Below are 6,000 nucleotides of genomic sequence, written 5' to 3'. Positions count from 1 at the left end.
CATGCTGAAACGGGCTGCCCTGTAGCACTGGGTTACTTGTCATCAGCCTGACCCACAACTGACTTACTTCATTGCACTGCTCATGGGGCTTCAGGGCTCTGGGACTGGATGTGGCATCTGGGAAAAAAAAAAAACAACAAAACACAAACCAGAACAAATCCCAAATCAACCAGCTCCAACTGGGCCCACAGGGAGCATTGGAATGACTCTCCACAGAGCCTGACGATGGCTGCTCCATCTGGGGCCTGCACAACCTCTGCCTTGACAGTCTCGGCACAAGCTATGGTTAGCTTAATATTTAAGGTTACAAGGTAATATTCCTGGACAATTATGGCAGATACCCCCAAGAAAAGGGGGGTATTGGTACCGACTGGTGTTAAGAGAAACCTCTTTGGGCTGGCCAGAAGCCTTTCTGTGCAGAACTAGCGAGGCAAGGGAAGTGACAAAAGCGTTATTGAATGAAATAATACCACAATTTGGAGTACCTGAGGTTATATCTTCAGATGGAGGCTCACATTTTTGTGCACAAATAGTACAAGTTAGTAAAATCTTGGTCATTAATTGGCAGTTACACACTCCGTATCGACCTCAAGTAGGTGGACAAGAAGAGAAGATGAACTATTTAATAAAACAACAAAATGTAACCATATTGTAAAATAGACTCTTTGTCCGTATGAAATAACTGCAACAAATGTTGAAGCTAGTCCAAAGAGTTCATGTAATCAGAACAGAAACTGCGCATGCTTAAGGTAAAAGGTAACTAAAGCACAAGTGAAGAAGAAGGAAAGACCGCCGAGGAAGTAGACCACCGAGGGACTGAAGTTCCGGTAACAGGTCAATAGATGGCAGCAGAGACCGCGAAGTAACGAACTTCATGGCTACGTGACCACTTCTAGGCATGGGGGACACATGCTAACTAATTCCCGGAGGGTTATATGTAAGTACTGAGTAAGAAAATATAAACCACGTACCGATAGGTTATTGCCTGGGAGCCCCTGCGAGGACAAATCCCGGTGCAACCCCAGCACTGCAATAACAGCTTAACAGTCTCATCGGCTGCTAAGTGTCATTGTCCTTTCCTTCAGCACCGAGTTGCAGAGCCGTGAAGCCGCTCACCGATGAGCGGTACGATCAGGCACGCTGGTTGTGGGTCAGACTGGTGACTACTAGCCCAGTACAATATGGCAGCCCAGATTAACACGTCTTTAGTTTTGCAGGCATCATGCAGTTGCCTTGGGAGTGGAAGGGGTGTTTGATGTGAGCGTGTGCAGTCATGAGGAGGAGGATCACGGGCTGCTGACTCCTCACAAGTGCCATGGCAATTTTGTTTGCCTTGGGCTCTTAGGTCCTAGAGCTGATGAGAGAGCGCCATGATGTCAGACTTGGGAATCATCGTGGAGCATGTGAGCTGAATGCTACCGTTCCTTTGAGGAGGGAGGTCACTGCTGTGGAAGAGGTTGTTCACCCTTGTTTTGCACCTAAAACTCCATTTGCGCACTGCCTCTCTGGGCAACACTCTCAAGTGCCCAGAAACCAGCTCCAGTCCAACCTGCTCAGACCAGGGTCAGCTAACAGGATCAGACTGGGCTGCTCAGGAAAGAATCTAGGCAGGGTTTGAAGATCTCCAAGTATCGGTACACCATAACCTCCCTAGGCAACACATACCAGTGACTGGCTGTCCTGCTAAAGCACTTTGTCCTTATACCCAGTTGGGTGCAAGAGCTTGGCTGGCTGAGCAGAAACTTGCCATTGTGTAATTCATGAGCAGCCCAAAGACACCCTGCAGCAGGGGTTCCAGACGGATGCCTGAGAAGCTCACTGAGCAGGCTGCTGGATTTTATGAGCTGCCTCTCACTGCCAAGAACTTCGGTAAATGATGCAGCTGATCAGCTGTGATTATCACTGAGGTACCCATGGCCATGCTTTCAAGGCAGAAAGCAGCTGAAGAAAGGGAGGGTCAAGCACCACAAGCTGGGCTGCTTTTTCTCACCCTGCCTTTTCCCGACAGCTTTACTGCATGTCTCTATTTCCACTATTAGGAAAACACTGGTACTGGTGTGTGAGCAAGGAAACTTCAGTAGCTCTGCAGCAAAGGCCATAAGCCAGCACTTATTAAGTATGCATTTCTTACGATACCTTTTGTTGAGGTCATTACTCTGGATAGTATTTTTGACTACAGGCGGTATCTCACATCTATCACCTTCCTTGTGAGCACCTATCAGCATGTTCCTAAAAGGAGTATGTTAGCTTCTGTTAAACATGCCATGGAGAGTGTGTAGAAGCAGTGCTTACACAGTAATACCATAACATGACTCTGCCAAGCCATGCCTGTAACATGCCAAATACAGGCACAGAAACTTGTGGCTTTAGTTTTCAAGAACTTTTGAATCTGACTCCCAGTTAATGCTATCTTTTCTTGTCTTTATACCTATATGCAGCAGTGTCAGTGGCATCTGATTCTCCAGAAACACTCCCAGCAGGACAGACCCTTTGGAAAGAGCTAATGGGTCAGTGCCCTGTACTCTTCACATACCTGTGGTACCAGTGTCCTCACGGCCCTGCTGGGGACCAGGGTGCTGCAGGAGCTACTCTTCTTATAAGCTTGACATTCAGTGTTAGATCCACATGGCCCCAGACTGTGTTCATTAACCACTGTTCTATCATCAAGTTGCCTTTCCTTTTTTACACTATGCACTCCATTGTGCTTCCTTTCAGATAACCATTCCCGCCCCCTGCAGATCACTGACCTATGGGAAGATCAGTTCAGTTACAGCTAGGATGAAACCATTCTCCATTACCCTCAACTGGTATCTTAGTTCTCTGACATTTTGTACACCATCTACATGCAGAGTCTTTGTTAAGGCTAAATGAGACTCAAAGTGGTTTATTTCAGTTTTCACATCACCAGCCTTCTACAGTGATCCTTTCTATGTCAGGACCAAAACAAACTAGTTTTCTTTCAGTCAAACTCAGAAAATAATAGTCTGAGACAAATCTTAATAAGAAGGCCATTTTTCTGTATTTAGAACTGGATGAGGATTTAGAAAAAATCCAAAGCCTGTGAAAACCAAATACCTCCTGCCCCCCCCCCCCCCGGATAGTTTAGTACCACCCCTGCATATAAATATTTTCTCCATACAAATGTTTTCTTGAAAACACACATTGCAAGAATGACTGTTACCATACTTTGATCAGAAAGGCACAAGGATGTGTAAAGTGGTGTGGGAAATAATCAACATTGCTGTGTTGAGGTTGGTTTGGTAATTAATTTTTGCCTCAGTTTCCACAAAATGAAAAAATCCTTTCCTATAGCCAGGCAGAAATTTGAAGTCAGGGGAAGCTGGGACATGCAGCCTTATGTGTCTGTGCCCAGCCTTCCATGCTCATCTATATCCTTCATGTTTGCGTGTGTGTGAAATGCTGGCTAAAGGTACTGCTTGTACCTGTAAAAAAACCCACATAGTTTTTTTACTGGCTATCTTAAGCACCTCTGCTATGTACACAGCATGGCAGGATAGGAGAAAGTCTGAAAGAAAGTGTATGAAATTCTCCCAAAGAAAGATATGTTAAGTAGCATGAAACGAAGCAGTGTCTAAGCAGGAAGAACTTTTGCTGTGAGAAACAAGCCTTATGTGATAAAATTTGACATTTGAGCAGCTTCAAAATCTGGCAAGAAGATATATTTTTTATTGCTAGAAGATAGTCAAGTAAACTTTATGAAATAAGTGTATTTGGCAGGCAAGATTTGTTACTTCTTACACAGAAGTACCTGCAATCAAAGTTCTGGCTCGCACAGTGATCTGACTGCCCTGCTTCCTTCAGACTCTCAGCACTGGAGTGTCAGAAGCCCCAGGATGTGCTGAAATACATCTTTTGTTAGGAATGGGTGCATCCCACCCTTTGGGGGGGGCTGTGGTTTTCTATACTAAATATTTAGTCATGACCTTTTACTCATTTGACGACAGAAAACGTTACAGCTTGCAAGGTTTTAAACTTTATCTGAACATTTTGTTTCTGTTATGCTTGGCTTTTAGTGTGCCCCTACAAATGCATTTCATAGGTCAGCAGTTAATCCCTATATGAACACAGCGCAGGGAAGCACCCACTTTGGTATGGCTGAGAGGTCTCCTCCTAGTGCTACAGTGCAGCGGTGACGGGGATATATATGCCCTGTAGATACATATTTACAGTTCTTTCACGTGAGAGATTGTCCTGGGTTCAGCTGTAAGTTATTTTTCTCCTTCTTAGTAGCTATATTTTGATTTTAGTCTGATAACAATGCTGATAACACACCAATGTTTTAGCTGTTACTAAGTAATGCTTACCCCAATCAAGGACTTTTCAGTCTCAAGCTCTGCCAGTAAGGAGGGCACAAGAAGCCAAGAGGAAGCAGAGACAGGACACCTGACCCACACTAACCAAAGGGGTATTCCATACCACAGCATGTCATGCCCAGTATATAAACTCAGAGGAGTCACCCAGAAGGCCCAACTCGCTGCTTGTGTCAGGCAGGGTTGGCAGGTGGGGAGCAATTGTATTGTGTATCACTTGTGTTTATTGTTTTTTTCCCTTTTGCCTTTCAGTTTTATATCCTTTCTCCTTGTTATTTCCATATTATTATTGGTGGCAGCAGTAGTGGTTTGTGTTATACCTTAGTTACTGGACTGTTCTTATCTCAACCTGTGGGAGTTACATTCTTTCAATTCTCTTCCCCATCCCTCTTTGACCAGGGCAGAAGCAGCAGGGGGGAGTGAGCAAACAGCTGTGTGTTTCTGAGTTATCAGCTGGGCTTAAACCACAACAGTGATACTCGTGGAAAGCAACATGTTATGTTCAAGTATCAACAATATACTGAAGTAGAACTGGAGGCATAAGGAAGTTCTTAAATTACACCCTCAATTTTTAATATCCAAGCCCATGGTAACTGCTGGATAAAGGGGTTAGTAGCACCTGTTCTTTCACTTCATAAGCAAGTTACTAATGTAAAAAGGCCCACTCAGCTTTCCAAGATGAGAACGTTTTCCTGTCTTGTTTTTGCAAGGAGCTAATGTGATGGGCAGAGCACTTCTCAGCAAGCATCACATGGCTTGTATGGAATCTTTGAACTGTTCAAGTATTACCCAAAGTATGATTTACAAATTTACAATCAGTGGACCCCTGTTTTCAGATGATACCATCAGAATGTAGCAATTTGAGAAGCCTTTGAATCAGTCATATTATTGTCATTGTCATTTCTATTGTACTTCTATGAAGACCACAGGGATACTGGTCCTACACAATGTGACACTAGGCTATCTTCACAAGTAATTATATGTCTTCTATGTACAAAGCAGGTGGAGCTTTTTTCTTTAAAACAAAAAATGGTATTTTGTACTTCTCTTGCAGTGTGCTGTCCTTTACATATACATAAGCAGGCAAAGAGTTCTGACACATTATAGATTTGAATTGTAGCTCCCCGTTAGTGGATGTCTACAAGACCCATGAGACAGATGCACTTACCTTCCTTGCTAAATCAGCTAAAGTTGTAACAGAAAGATTCTGTTTCCTTTTTCACTTTGGGCTGGAGGAAGGTGAAGGAAGGGGAGCTGGAGTGATCACCTAGGGGGAGATCATGTTTTGTTAACTTGCTCCTCCAAGGCTGAGCAACGGAAGTATTTTAAAAGACAGATTTTGTATTTTAGACATACCACCATAAAGGAAAGCTTGTGAAGGGAGCTTCAAACATGTAATGCACAAAACTGCACAGCAGGAATGGACATCCTGACAGAGCGTTGGCAGTTTGGCCTTTTAGACTGGTTTGGTTTTTGTTGGCAAAGATGAATAAGCATCCTCGCAGATGCTGTCTATCAAAGAGACTACAAAACAGCCATAGACCCCAGGTTAGTAGAACCAGAAGCTAGCAGAATCTAGGTACTTCCAAGAGCACACTCCTTTATTTGTAGCTTTTAAGGCCATTCAAGCCAACTGCTGAAGATGGTGTCGTGGTTTAAGCCCAGCTGG

The sequence above is a fragment of the Pezoporus occidentalis genome, unplaced genomic scaffold (genome assembly GCF_034315485.1).
Source record: "Pezoporus occidentalis ecotype Australia unplaced genomic scaffold, CSIRO_AGI_Poc_V1 ctg170, whole genome shotgun sequence".
Taxonomy (NCBI): Eukaryota; Metazoa; Chordata; class Aves; order Psittaciformes; family Psittacidae; genus Pezoporus; species Pezoporus occidentalis.
Note: the sequence above shows the minus strand (reverse complement) of the source record.